At 50.4% G+C, this 12,214-nt stretch overlaps 1 long non-coding RNA gene across 1 annotated transcript; it reads left to right on the top strand.

The window, feature by feature from the left end:
- The first annotated feature begins 9,428 nt into the window (after nucleotides 1–9,428).
- LOC149404039 (uncharacterized) lies at nucleotides 9,429–12,013 on the top strand. The gene is made up of 4 exons (XR_016295419.1): nucleotides 9,429–9,612; nucleotides 10,231–10,328; nucleotides 10,703–10,798; nucleotides 11,879–12,013. It is a non-coding gene; the product is annotated as an uncharacterized LOC149404039 (long non-coding RNA).
- The last annotated feature ends 201 nt before the right edge of the window (nucleotides 12,014–12,214 follow it).

Raw genomic sequence — 12,214 nt, 5'->3', positions numbered from 1 at the left:
ACTTACGCGAAGTCTTTGGAGAGGACTCGCCTCTACGGAGTAGGCGACTTTGTTGCCCCCAAGGGCTTAGACTGCAAGGGGGTTGATGCTGCGAGCACGCTCACCACCCAAGTCTTTAGCATGCTCCGGGAGACGTACGATATCCCTTCCTCGGTGGGGCTGCTTAGGCCTGCCCCCGAGGACCGGCCATCCCGCTCGAGGAACGAGTTTGCGGCCGTGATGATTGGGAGCCTTACTTGTGGGCTGCGTCTCCCATTTCCGCCGATCGTTAAGCGGATTCTGACCCAACTAGGAGTCCATGCCTGCCAGATGAGCTCGACGTTCTATCGCCTGTTGGCTATGTGTTTCATGGAGTGGCACTGCCAGACGCAGCGTGCCATGACCATGGATAATTTTCGCAACCTGGTTGCCGTGTTCCCGGCACTGGGGCAGTCAGGCTTTCACATGGCCCGTGCTCGGGGCAACGTGAGGTTGATCGATGATAGCGACCCTTCCAGCCGCAGGTCGTGGGTGTGGGTCTCGAATGACGCCTTTGGTGAGGCGCCCCTCCGCTTCGGTTGCTTGGCGGACTTCCCGGTGGATGAGGGGGGACGGATGTTCCCTTTGGGAAGGAGATATCAGGGATGTCGAAGGCCCGCAAGGTAATTCTTGAGGTAATTCTGTGATCTAAGATTCCTTTGTTAACGGAAATCCGATCTTTTGTTGTTTTAGTTAGTGCAGCTGCTAAGAGGAGAGCTCGGAGGCTGGCTTCTGCTTCTCGGAACCCTGAGAGGATGGCGGAGATTCGCTCAAGGGTTGCTGACCGCAAGGCGAGAGAAGATCGTGCTGAGGTTACATGCCCATCTGAGCAAGAGCCCCATGCCTCGTTGAAGAGAGCTTCGGCCTTAGTGTCTTCCGACGAGTGCTCCGAGTCCAAGAGGGTGAACTCGACGATGGAACTGGAGGCGATTGAGTCCCAAGGTGACTGCTTTCGACATCTCGAGGAGTCCCCCTCTATCTTGGTGGAAAGGCGTGGTGCCAAAGAGTGACATCGCCTTCTTCCAGGCGAGGCTTACCGACGCTCAAAGGGTCAATACTTTTACTCATTCTCTTATAAGCGTAGGTCCGTTTTTAACCCTTGCTTTTGTCATCGTAGGCATACGTGAGAGCCGTGCTGAGTGACAGGATTCTGCATGACTTCATCCGGCACTTGGAGGTCGCCCAAGAAGAGCTTGCTCGGGCGAAGTCTAGGCTCGCCCAGGTCGATCGAGGCTCACACCCGGGGGCAGAGCTCAAGACGCTTCGAGACCAGCTTCGAGAGGCTAAGGTGGAACTCCAGATCTCCTGGGATCAATGCGACGGAGCCCAAATGTCGGTAGCCAAGATGGCGGGGGAGCTGACCGAAGAACGTCGAGCTTGCGAGGTGGCATCTCGATCGGAGGAGATTTTTCGCACCGAGGTTGCCGACCTCCGAAGATAGCTGGACATCCGATGCCTTGGAGACACCTCATCGTCAGCTTACTTCGAGCGAAGCAGCGCGTGTTCGGGCGGAGCGCGAGCGCGACTCTCTAGCGGAGGAGAATGCCCGCCTTTCTTCCCAGCTTGCCGAGGCGGAACGACGGGCGTCCGACTTGCAAGATGACTACGACATAGGGACCGAGGAGGCCCGTCGACCCGAAGCGGTGGAGTGTCGGGAGGCAACCGCGACTGAGAACGAGGCCCAGGGGGTCACCTTCAACACCTTGTTTCCCCTACTTGACGAGGGTGCTTTGTGAGCCATGTGGCTCTTTTTTATTTATATAGAGCGCGTGTTTAGCGCTTCGCTTTTTCCTTTTTGGGATCTTTTTTGTTTCTGCACATTTATATTTAGCGCGTACTTTATTGGATTCAGAGCAGTGGCTCCTTTTTATTTATGAGATTTTTTATTGCCTTCAAGTTGAATGCTATCTCATTTTGAGCAGCTTTGACCGTATATGCCTTCTGTGTGAGCGGCTATGGCTCGAAGGACTTGTGCCCTCGCCAATAGTTTTGGCAGGTCCGTGTCCCTAGTCGGGATTCAACCTCCGCTCGTTTAGCGTTACGACTCGTCGTCGTTTTGCATTCGAGGCAGGAGGCGTTCGTGCCTAGTCAAGCGTTTGCTCAGCATTTGTTGCTAGGGGCAACTTGCTGCGATTGACCAACCCGTAATGAATGGCGACATCGGTACATCAGGTTAGGCCAATGGTTTAGCATGCTGAGAGTTGGCTGTGGCCCAACGACTTTGCTTCGTGCCATTTGGCGACCGAAGACGTCGCCCCGAGTATGCCCCAGGGGCTCTGTGTTCGTGCCATAGGCAACCAAACGTATATGTTGCACTGGGTGTGACCCAGCGGCTTTGAGTTCATGCCATGGGCGACTGAACGTATATGTTGCGTCGGGTTAGGTCGGCGACTTCGGGTTCGTGCCATGGGTGACTGAACGTATGTGTTGCGCCTGGTTAGGCCGGCGACTTTGGGTTCGTGCCATGGGCGACCGAACGTATGTGTTACGCCGGGTTAGGTCGGCGACTTTGGGTTCGTGCCATGGGCGACCGAACGTATGTGTTGCGACGGGTTAGACCGGCGACTTTGGGTTCGTGCCATGGGCGACCGAACGTATGTGTTGCACCGGGTTAGGCTGGTGACTTTGGGTTCGTGCCATGGGCGACCGAACGTATGTGTTGCACCGGGTTAGGCCGGTGACTTTGGGTTCGTGCCATGGGCGACCGAATGTATGTGTTGCGTCGGGTTAGGCCGGTGACTTTGGGTTCGTGCCATGGGTGACCGAACGTATGTGTTGCGCCGGGTTAGGCCGGCGACTTTGGGTTCGTGCCATGGGCGACCGAACGTATGTGTTACGCCGGGTTAGGCCGGCGACTTTGGGTTCGTGCCATGGGTGTCCGAACATATGAATTGCGCCAGGTTAGGCCGGCGACTTTGAGTTCGTGCCATAGGCGACCGAACGTATATGTGTGGCAGAGGGAGTAGCCCTGCCACCTTTACCTGCGCATTTACGGGACTTACGGCACGCCGGGTTAGGCCGACGATTTTACTCAAACCCTGTGTGTTTCGTGCCATTGGCGCCTTTACGCGACTTACATGCGTCTGGGGTGACGACTTTCACCTGCGCCTTTACACGACTTACAACACGTTGGGAAGGCCGACGGTTTCACTTGAACCCGTATGCACGAAGGGCCGTCGGGGGGGTTCGAGCTTCTTAAGTCTGTATCCCGGTGGGGGACTTAAGCCTGGATGAACGGGGTACACCGGGAAGACCGACGGTTTCACTCGAACCCGTATGCTCGAAGGGCCTTCGGGGTTCGAGCTTCTTAAGCCTGTATCCCCGTGTGTGTACGGATGACTTAAGCCTGTATTTTGTGATTCTCGCTTCGTGCCAATTGGCGACTAAAAGGGCGACGAGTTAGGTCAACGACTTTACTCAGACCCGTATGCTCGAAGGGCCGTCGGGGTCTGGAGTTTCCTAAGCCCGTGTTCCCGTGTGTGTGCGGGGGGCTTAAGGTTTTGTTTCTTGGGCTGTGTATTTTCGAGTGTACGTCGCAACACTCACTAGCCCCCCAAGTTTTTAGTGTACAAGTCATGCTGTGATGACTAAAAACTTAATAAAGCGGATTTTTGAAAAGAAAAAAACCTCAGACTTTATTATTTTTTGCGAATAGATTACATCCTCAAACATTGGCACATGGGCCTTATAGAATTGGGGAGGTCAAAGCAATGAATAGGGGTGCCGTTGTCACTGGTAGTACTGCCTCAAGTGTTCGGCGTTCCAAGGGTGTCGGATCGGGGTCCCGTCCGTATGTTCGATGTAATAGGTTCTGTCATGTATGACTTGGCGAACTCTATAGTGTCGACTCGGTAAGTGGGGACCTCAATTTCCACGGGGACCACTGCCTCAACCCTAAAGGCTAGGGAAAATGGGGTCTCTCCGGTGGCGTTTCGAGCAGTCGTTCAGTAGGCCCATAAGATGAATGGCAGCTCCTCAGCCCAAGCGCCCTTTTTGGCCTCGAGCTTTTTCTTGAGGTTGCTTTTTATTGTCTTGTTGACGGCTTCCACTTGGCCATTAGCATGTGGGTGTCGCGGGGATGAGAATGTCTTGCTAATCCCTAGTTGGGCGTAGATTTCTCTAACCCGGGCATTGTCGAATTGTGCGCCATTGTCGGTCACAATTGACGCAGGGATGCCATGGCGGTATATGATGGACTTCCAGATGAAGTTCGGTGTGTTGGCCTCGGTGATTCTGGCTAGAGGCTCAGCTTTGACCCACTTAGTGAAGTAGTCGATAGCGACGATGGCGTATTCGTACTGTCTCAGAGCTTTGGGAAGCTTGCCGATGATGTCCACGCCCCATTTTGCAAAGGGTCATGGTACGACGATGCTACCTAGGGGAGATGGCGGTGGCCGTGGAACGTTAGAGAACGTTGACACTTGTCGCACTTTCTCATCCATTTGTACGCATCTTTCTTCATCGTGGGCTAGAAATAGCCTTGTCGGAGCGCTTTGAGAGCAAGGGATCTCCTAGCGGAGTGGTTCCCACAGATGCCTTCGTGAATTTCGCGGAGGACCTTGGTCGACTCGATGCTATCGAGGCATCGGAGCAGCGGGGTTGAGTACCCGCGCTTGTATAGGGCTTCGCCTCTCAACACATATTTAGATACAAGGGCTTTCAGCCTTTCGGCTTCTTTGCGGTCCAAGTCGGATGAGCGGTGCTCTCAATCGTTCCAACATCGTCACATGAGACATATGGTCGCGAGAGAGACTCGATTGGGATAGTTCCTAACCCGTCTTCGGTGATACCAGAGCCGAGGCAAGCGAGAGCATCAGCCTTGGCGTTCTCTTCTCTGGGGATCTGTATGATCTCAAACCAAGAGAAGGCATCTAGCTTGGCGTTTGTTTTTGATAGGTAGGCGATCATGTTAGGTTCTTTGGCGATGTAGTTGCCCTTAACCTGATTTATGATCAACTGCGAGTCGCAGTGTATTCGTAAGTTTTGTACGTTGAGCTTTTGAGCGAGCTCTAGCCCCACAATGATGGCTTCGTACTCAGCCTCGTTGTTGGAGGCTTGGAATCCGTAGTGGAGGGCGTAGCGTAACTTCTCCCGGTCGGGATTGGTTAAAATTACGCCGGCGCCGGCTCCTTGGGCATTGGGTGCTCCGTCTACGTGTAATTCCCAGATGGGAACCGTAGGGTCGACCTTTCTCTTTCGAGTCGACAAGTCATCGGTCGAGTCATCGTCTGCTCTTCCCATGTCGGGAGTATAGGAGAATTCTACCACGAAATCGGCTAGGGCTTGAGCCTTTATTGCCGGTGTTGTCGGTCGTTTTTGTAAAACCCGGAACGCCAATAGGACGCGCCGCTCAAAGGGCCGATGGTCAGGCCGGAGGTCCTGAAGAGTGGCAAGCCTTCCGTCACAAGCTGACTGGCAAGCCCTCGTGCCAAACTCTCAGCTCCTCAAGTCGAGCCCGAGTCGTTCTCCTCAAGTCGAGCCTCGCTCCTTGAGTCGAGCTTCGAGTCGTTCTCCTTGAGTTGAGCTTCGAGTCGTTCTCCTCGAGTAGAGCCTCGAGTCGTTCTCCTCGAGTCGTTCTCCTCAAGTCGAGCCTCGAGTCGTTCTCCTTGAGTCGAGCCTCGCTCCTCGAGTCGAGACCTTCATATTTCACGCGACACGCATGATATCCGAAGTCCAAACGGCCCAACGGGTCCGATAGAACAAAGGCCGCGAAGGCCCACAAAGATCCAGCCAGGCGCGCGCCACGCCCAGCATGCCGCGCGCCGCACCCAGCATACCGCGCGCCGCGCATGGCTGAGCCCGCGCCGAGCACAGTGGAGCGCATCCCGTGCGCCGCGAGTTACGTGCCGCGCGCACACACCGTGCGCCTCCCCTTGGCGATGCGTGCGTCCCTAGTCCCACATGGACGAAAGATGACCCTCATAAGGCCCTCAAACACCTATAAATACCCCCTCTCAATGAGGGGGAAGCCATCCCATTCATTCTCAAGAAACTTGAGACTTATCTCTGCTTCTCTGGATGACATCCTTAGCCTGAAGCGGATTCTCCTCGATTTCTTGTTCTCAGAGATTCCGAAGCACTCCCGGGGACTCCCGAGTGCCGCCTCTCTTGATCGAACGACTAATCCCGAGCCCACGAGTGCTCCTGCGGTTTTCGACTGAAAATCGCCTACACGTCTAACACACTAGACGCGTCCACCATTTCTGACAAGAAATCGCCTACGCGTCCTGCATTTCCGACTGGAAATCGCCTACGCGTCCGGAATCTCTGCCACGACAAGGAACTCTTGACTTAGAGTCTCTTGCGTCTCCAAAAGAGAGAAAACACACATTCTCTCTCGCGTCCACGATCTCCGAAGTTCTGAGATGTTGCCGAGGACTCCTCCGCGCTCCGTCTCCTTCGTCGAGAACGCCTCTCCTCCAGGCTCCGCGCCTCATACTGCGTTACATACGCCTTGAACTACGTCCTGACCTGATCCCACACACGGGTACGTAGGCAGCCGACACAAAAGGCACAGTCACTCCTCCTCCTCACCCCTTCTCTCCTCTGAGACGTGGGTTGATCGGAGAAAACCTAGCTCGAGACTTTCGAGTTCACACTTTTGGATTGAACCGCCCGAGGTAGATAATAGTTGTTCATTTTCGTGCGACAACATTTTGGCGCTAGAAGGAGGGGACTTCCCGACCTCTTCAGCCCAAAGTCCCTTATATCCATCTTCTTCTTTTCACTTGAAGACTCGACTTTCTCAAATTCAAGAAAAGATGAGTAGTCAGCCACCCGTACGTTCTGAGGGCGGTAACAACCTCGATAACGTCACTGGGACTACAAAATATTTCTTGCGCTCCCACGCGCATGGTGACGAAGAGTCGCTCCACGAAGAGAGCTCGACCCGCTCACCATCTCCATCTCCAGATAGCAGGGACGACCGCATCATGGAGTTGGAGGAGAATATCCGCCGACTAAAGGCGAAGAACGCGAGGTACCACAGCCGACTGGCTGCGAAGCAACCCGCGCATAATGCGGTGATCCCCAACGAGGATCCCGAGAACCTCAATGAGGAGAGACACAACCACGACCCTGATTACGAGGGTACTGGCGATTCGGAGGATATCGAGACTTCTCTCACGAAGGACAGGGGACACCCTACCATATTTGAAGCCGGTCCTTCGAACCCCTTACCCAAGACAGGGGACGTACCTGCGGCCTCCCAAGAGGGGAACTCCCGACGTTCGGCCCTTGACCGACTTGGTCAAAGGGAGAATATTGCGGAAAGTCAGGGCACACGGAGAGCGCGCCGTCATAGACGAAGCCAGCGCCTCCGTACGACAAGCCCAAATCTTAGGGATCATCTTACTGCCCAACGCAACAAGCGTGGCGATGACCTAAGAGAGCGATTAAGCTCTCGGCCGAACATCCCCGTAGCAGCCCCAACTAAAGGTGCCGCCGCACGGGTCAAGGGTCTAATGAGAGGCGACAGGTGACTCCTCCCGAACAGGGAGTTACTCCGACTACTGGTCTCGATGTGATCACTATGATCCACAATATTTGAAATGAAGTACGAGATCTCCGAGAATACGGAATAGGCGGAAGTGCCTATGGGGTCGTTGAGGAGAATTCCTCACCTTTCACGGCCCAGATATTGGCCGAGGTATGCATGGGAAATTTCAAGCTCCCAAACCTCGCTCCTTATGATGGAAAAGCGGATCCCGCTTACCATATCCAGCACTATGAAACCTGGATGACGATGCAGGGTGTCGCTCCCGGCGCCATGTGCCAAGCTTTTAGTCTTACCCTCGCCGGACCCGGCTTCGAGTGGTTCAAGAACTTGAGGCCGAGAAGCATCCAATCATTCAAAGACCTGAAGGACATGTTCCTTTCACGCTTCGCTACATCTATGGTCCAAAAGAAGACCAAGATGTACCTGTGGTCAATCAGGCAAGAGAGTGGCGAGTCTCTTAGACGATACCTCGCCCGATTCACTGAAGAATCGAATAAGGTCGACTACTTTGACGACAAAGACGCAATCACTGCCATCATTGAAGGCTTGCACACAAGTGACTTCCTCAAGTCCTTCGTCGGCCATGTCCCTTCTACCATGGCCGAGTTAATGACTCGAGCCAAGACCTTCATGGGAGTCGAAGATTACCTCGATGGCCGCAAGGGCAATAATCAAAGCTCTCACCACCGAGACGAACCTAGCAACGAGCAAGGTAACTCCCGTAAAAGGAAAAACAGAGGAGGTCAGGCTTCTAATAGCCAACCTCCGATGCCCCAAAAACCGCGACTTGGGGAAGACTTTAAGGGCTACTCGTCATTCACACCGTTAAACACGACACCGGATCAAACCCTAGCTTTGGCACGTGACAAGTTTATCGACCCGGCTCCAATGCAAAAAGACCCCGCGACTCGCGACCGGTCTAGATATTGTGAGTTCCATTAGGAATTCGGTCACCTGAACTCCAAGTGCCACAATCTCAAAAGGAAAATCGAGGCTCTGATCCAACAGGGTGAGCTAAAAGAGTTCGTGTTACGCGTTATTTGCGTTGCGGGCCCCACCTCGAATAGACCACAGTCTGGCAAGGAAGGAGGAACAGCCGCTTCTGCCGACCGGAACGCAGCTACTGCCGACGCCAATCCGCAACTCCACGTTGTGACCACCTGTGAGACCCGACTTTTGTACACGTCAGCTTCTGTAAAAATTTCCTCTTATCAATAAATAAAGGAAATTTTCTTCTCTCTCCGTGTTGAATGAATGATAAGAATTCACAATAAGGAAATGGTGAGTTTTGATAATCCGAATATAAGGAAAGAGATTTTTGAAAGCACTTGAATGTTGGAATAAAGTTAAGTGCTTGAGAACGAAGGAAATAATATTTAAGGGGGACGAAATTTCGGAATAAGGATATTCGAGTAAACTCGATATTATTTTCTGAATAAAATTACTCGGAATGTACTCGGAGATTAAAAAATCTCAAGAGTGAAAATAAATTCTGAAATCCCTTAAATATATTCAAGGTAACGAGAATTAATGAGAATTTCTCGGTTATTTTTGGAGATTATTTTCAATTAATCAAGGACGAAGTTGTGAAGTTTTATTTTGAAAGGACTTATGTGCAACGTTTTGAGGGACGAAATTGAAAGAAAAAGTTGAAGAAGGGCTGTTTGGAGAGCTACGTGTCAAAAATGGGGTGGGCCATCTGTCCACATGTGGCTTAAGGAATGGCTGCCACATGGTTTTGGTTTCTCTCCCTCTCCCTCATTTTCGGCCACACTTCTTTTTCTTCTTCTTTCTCTCTTCTTCTTCTCCTGACCCGCGCGAGACCCACCTGCAACAAGAAAAAAAATTGTTAGCTCAAATAATCATCATCACCGAGACTCATCATCACCACAACCACCGTCACCTCTCTCTCTCTCTTCAGTCCTTCTCCTTCCTCGCTTGCGCTCGTCCAGCTATCCCGAGCTCAAGCTTCGCACGTGCCATTCCAGCCAAGACCGAGCGCGCGACCACCGCGAGCCGCCGAGAGCGCCGCCGGCGAGGAGACACCGGTGAAGAGAAGATTGAACCTCGGAGAGTTCGATTCCTCCAAAAGCAAGGTGAATTTCTTGCACCCAGATTGAAATCCAAGGTTATGGTTTCATGGGATTTTTGGGGCTTTTGCTTGATTCGAGTTGGTTGTGAGAAATTGGTTGGTTTTGTGTGTTTATTGAGCTCGGTTATTGATGATTATAGCTTGAGATTGAGGATTGAATTCGGATTTCTGGGTTTGTTGATTTTGGCCGAAAATCCCGTAAGCTAGGGTTTGAAGATCTAAGTTTGGGTTCTTGAATTTTCGAAGGTTGTTTAGTGATTCTGAGACGTTTTTTTAGCAAGTTGATGTCCAGGAATTGTTTGAGAATCGCTGTTGGAATTGAAATAATTTTTGGACGAATTTTGGTGTTTATGTGAACATAGCCGTGTGGTTGTTGAATATTGTGGTTTGAATCCTGGATTTTATGTTGTTATGAGGCTGTGATGATGTGTATGAGATGCTGAATTTTCCGGTTTGTTGAGAACGGTTTTTGGTTAGTGTGGATTCGACATGATTTGGTTCGGGTTTGAGTCAATGTGGATTTTGTGACAAGTTATTTGGTTTGTTGACAAGTTTGAGAATTTTGGTACGAGTTTGAAATTGTGAAATTGACTCGTTATCGGATTCGATGACTTGATTACAGATCTAGACGGACGAACGGAAACCGGACGAGGCGAAGGCGACGAAGCCGGTTTTGAAGATTCTAAGAAAGAGTTATCGAAATTAAAGCTCGATTAACTCGTGAGTCTTTTAATCGCGTCTCGCGTTTAAATACTCTTGGATTTAATTATGTGATGTATTTCGCGTATTTAAATAAATAATTTATGTTTATTTATTTAATAACGTTTAAGAGTTTGATTTGATTCGCTTTGGAATTCTCGGTTACTTTTTATTCGGATCAATTTATTTGAGACTCATAAGCATGTTATTGGATTTTATTTCGTATTGTTCTCGATACGAAAATACGCGAGTCTTGAATAAGTTTGACTCCCGAAAAACCGGAGAATAATGAATTAAATTCTCGAATTCCGAACCGACTCGAATCTAATCCCGACGACGACCATTATCTTTTCAAGTAGTTCGATAACTAACGAAGTTTCAACTTCGGATTCTAGTTCTCTCGACGCTCCAGGACGTGCTAAAGGTCTCGGGAGGCGTGTAAAGCAAAGTGTCCTCCGGAATTCATCGAGTTCTCCGACGAACTATTCCGGGTAAGTGGGATTTAAGTTTGAGGCGCCAAAAGGGGAATGGTGCCTAGTAGAATAATTGTTTATGTTTCTTCGTTTAATCCTAAAACAAAGAGAAACCCTCAGTTAGACAAGATGACCGAATAAGGCTTCGGCCACTAACTAATAAGATAATAAAATGATAGGGTTAAACGGTTAGCGGGTTAAAAACCTTGAAGCCTTTAAAACTATGTTGAGCTTCTGTTATAGGTTTTACCCCTTCGTCCTGATGAAGAGGACAACAGGAGGAGGAAAGACGGTGTCCTCAGGATTCAATCCCGAGAGGAACTGTTCTAGGAGAAGGTCTAGCCTCACAGCTGTCGACAACTCCTTGTAAAATACTTAAAGAGCCATACAGTGAAATTAATAATGTTAATGACGGGCTTTATCCCGATAAGATCTCCTCCTGTATTAAGATAGGCAGGTAGGCTGTAGACAGCTCCTGTAAAACATAACGAACTCTTGTCGGCAATGTAGCGAGTGGCATTCCTGAAGGCCCTTTAATGGGAAGTCGATGGGTGGCTTCAGGTAAGTCGATGAGTGGCTTACCTGTCCTGAGGGAAATATGAAACCCTGGACCAACCAGGGATTGGTGAGGGTTTGCTCCCCTCTACCATACGCGCATCAAGGCCCTCCTACATGTGCTAGTGGATCCCAGACATTAAAACTTCGGCCTTCTGAGGACTAGGCTCAAGTTCTCAGAATGGTTTACTCATCTCTCATGAACGGCTGCGGACTGAAGTGTTGATTGGCCAGTCCACTGATGTAAGGCGCCGGTATGAGCGAGATGGATGAGTTTCTAGGAAGACGGTTGTTAGCCGGATTCCTATATGATTATGTGTTTGATTGTTTTAGAACGGGGTTCTAAAACTGAATATGTCTATGTTGATTGAATGATATTTTTGTTATCCTGTTTGAATGATTGAACTTCTTTATTCTTCTGAATCTATCACCTGCTGTTATCTGCATTTTATCATCTGCAACCATGCATCTCATGTAGTGCTAGGTTAGATATCCTGCTTACTGAGTCGGTGTGACTCACCCCTTAAATCCCTCTCCTTGTAGATAAAGGAAAAGCTCAGGCGAAGCAGGAGTGCTAGTCAAGGTAGATCTCATGACGACCTGTGGCATAGGAAATGTCTTTTTGGGAAATGGGTATCAGGTTTTTGAAAACCGAGCTTGTATGCTCGTGAAAGTTTTATATAGCTTTTGGAAGAACTTTTAGTATATCATAACGTTTAGATATTCGGCCCGAACCTCTTTTTACGTTTTGAAACTCGGTTAGCACGATTATGGGCCTGTGCTTATGGATAGCAAGCTAGGGTAGTCCGCATTTTTGTAACCCTTTTAAAAGCGAAAAATTTTACCAGTTTTTAGCGGACTAGCTCTAGAAACCTTTGT

The sequence above is a fragment of the Urtica dioica genome, chromosome 2, assembly GCF_054948205.1.
Source record: "Urtica dioica subsp. dioica isolate 48M chromosome 2, U.dioica_male_clone48M_v1_H2, whole genome shotgun sequence".
Taxonomy (NCBI): domain Eukaryota; kingdom Viridiplantae; phylum Streptophyta; class Magnoliopsida; order Rosales; family Urticaceae; genus Urtica; species Urtica dioica.
Note: the sequence above shows the minus strand (reverse complement) of the source record. Positions and strands in the feature narration are given on the sequence as shown.